The sequence below is a fragment of the Penaeus monodon genome, chromosome 5 (genome assembly GCF_015228065.2).
Source record: "Penaeus monodon isolate SGIC_2016 chromosome 5, NSTDA_Pmon_1, whole genome shotgun sequence".
In the NCBI taxonomy this organism is placed as follows: Eukaryota; Metazoa; Arthropoda; class Malacostraca; order Decapoda; family Penaeidae; genus Penaeus; species Penaeus monodon.
In genome coordinates, this window is record NC_051390.1 from 29,981,844 (window position 1) to 29,984,343 (window position 2,500).

General features: G+C 40.7%; 1 protein-coding gene across 10 annotated transcripts in view; it reads left to right on the top strand.

Moving 5' to 3' along the window:
• LOC119573154 (verprolin-like) overlaps positions 1-2,500 on the top strand; it is a 122,606-nt gene that overhangs the window by 65,890 nt on the left and 54,216 nt on the right. The window contains exon 1 of one of the 10 annotated variants that reach the window (XM_037920217.1): positions 182-730. The exons of 8 other annotated variants lie outside the window; for them this stretch is intronic. The gene's annotated coding sequence lies outside the window, so the exon portion shown is untranslated. Of the gene's footprint in view, positions 1-181; positions 731-2,500 lie in introns of those variants that run through there. One more of the 10 variants, XM_037920222.1, reaches the window with a different exon arrangement.

The window sequence follows — 2,500 nt, forward strand, 5'->3', positions numbered from 1 at the left end:
TCACATCGTAAATGCGCGGGTAATAATTAACATGTTATGTATATTTAAAGTTTGTTTGCATTCGGATTATGAATGGTAACTTGCGAACAAATAACCAGATTGCCAAAAGAAAAATATCTATTGTCAGTGCAATAATCGGGCAGTCGGCTAAGTTTTGGTTGCTCAGCAGTAGCGCCTTATAGCCTGGGTGGGAAGGTAGTGTCGCTCGGCCCTGATCCAGATCTGACACAGAGACATGCCGAGAAGGAATACTCAGTTATTAATGTTATCGTGAGGCGAATCAAAGACCCATTGCCGTGAAATCATGTGCAGGTGTGGTAGGTGTTCTGAGAGTGGTGTGTTGCATTGAGTGTTAATTTTACGAAGTGTAGGACAAATGTGTTGAGAGGCTAACATATGACTGAATTAACATTTTGAATACAGTAACACGTCCATGTGTTGACGATGTTGGAGTGTTTTAAGTTCACTTCTGTGTATCGTGAGTTCAGTGATAACTTGTTTTAGACTGATTTGGGTCATTGATACTACTGGCTTTTGTGGCGTGCGTGTGCGCGCACGACAGGTTTTGCCTGCTAATCTCAAATGCTTCAGAAAACATGTGAAGAATCTTGTGGGTTGGTGAATAAGACCAACATATCCCTAGACGGAGGATTAAGGCAGAACCTGTGCTGTCAATGGATTTTACGTGCATCTTGATTCGGGACCAGTGGTCACTTCAGATACATTGGAGGTTAGTATGCGCCTGGCACATCCCGTGGTATTTTGCTAGAAAACATGATTGATTTAGCTACATTTATGTCCCAGTACAAATCAGTGGCAGTGCAATTACAGAGTGCAAGCCAGGTAGTTCGAACAGACTCGTAGGTCACGGTGGGCTCGTTAATTCGTCATGCTCATCCGTAATGCACTTGGCGAGGCAGCGGGGATTTGGGTGGATCCTGCGGTACAGACTAAAGACAGCGTAAACACGCACGCACATATATGCACACACACACATACACGCACACGTCCACGTACATATACATGTGCATGTGCATGTGCATGTACATGTGAATGTGCATGAACAAGCGTACACACACGTCCACGAACACGCGCACACACGTCCACGCACACGCGCACACACGTCCACGCACACGCACACACACCTCCACGCACACACGTACACGTACACGCACACGCGTACACGCACACACGTACACGCACACGCATACACGCACACACGTACGAGCACACACGTACACGCACACGCGCACACAAGTACACGTGCACAAACACACACACACACACACACATACACACACATACACACATACATACACGTGTACGCACATATTCAAACATATTAAACACACGCACACACACACACACACACACACACACACACACACACACACACACACACACACACACACACACACACACACACACACACACACACACACACATACATGCAGACATACACACATATACATACATACATGCACACACACACACACACACAAATGTATTATATGAAGCCTACAATTCTACAGAAGACGAGAATGTTAACTACATATATATACACTATATATATACATACACTATATATATATATATATATATATATATATATATATATATATATATATATATATATATATATATATATATATATATAATATATACACACACACACACACACACAATATGTATATGCATATATATATGTATGTATATACATATATATGTATAAATATATGGGATGATTTTCTTGGCAATTTTAGAGCGGTGGTTTTCCATAGCCTTCCGCCCGGTGTTTTTATCGAGTCACCATCTCTATTTACCCGGTACTGAGTTGGGCTGGCTTGCCCACCCAGCGGCTAGGCAGGCAATCGAGGTGAAGTTCCTTGCCCAAGGGAACAACGCACCGGCCGTTGACTCGAACCCTCGAACTCAGATTGCCGTCGTGACAGTCTTGAGTCCGATGCTCTAACCACTCAGCTACCGCGGCCTTATAGGATATGTACATAGTATATATAATCACAATATATGTATATATATATATATATATATATATATATATATATATATAGAAAAAGACAAATTCCCCGTGGATATCTGAAGAAACGCTAAGTGAAATTGAAACAAGATGCCTAAAATCAAAGGGTATTAATAACCCAGTTGAAGATATAATTAACAAAATTCAAAAATTCAAAGATTATTGCGACGAGATAAAGAAAAAATATTTAAATGAACTTTGCCAGAGCATTGAAAACTGTTCCATCAATAAGACAACTAAAGAACTCTACCTAGGAGTACGAAACATTACACGAAAATTTAAACCTACAATGGACACTATCAAAACTGAAGATGGACTAGTTTTATGTGATGGAAAAGAAGTCAAAGATAGATGGAATCAATATTGTTCCAACCTATACAAAAAGAATAAAGATCTAACAACAACATTAATTAGACTCACTGATAGCGAAGATGAACCACCGCCACTGCTAGACGAAGTTAT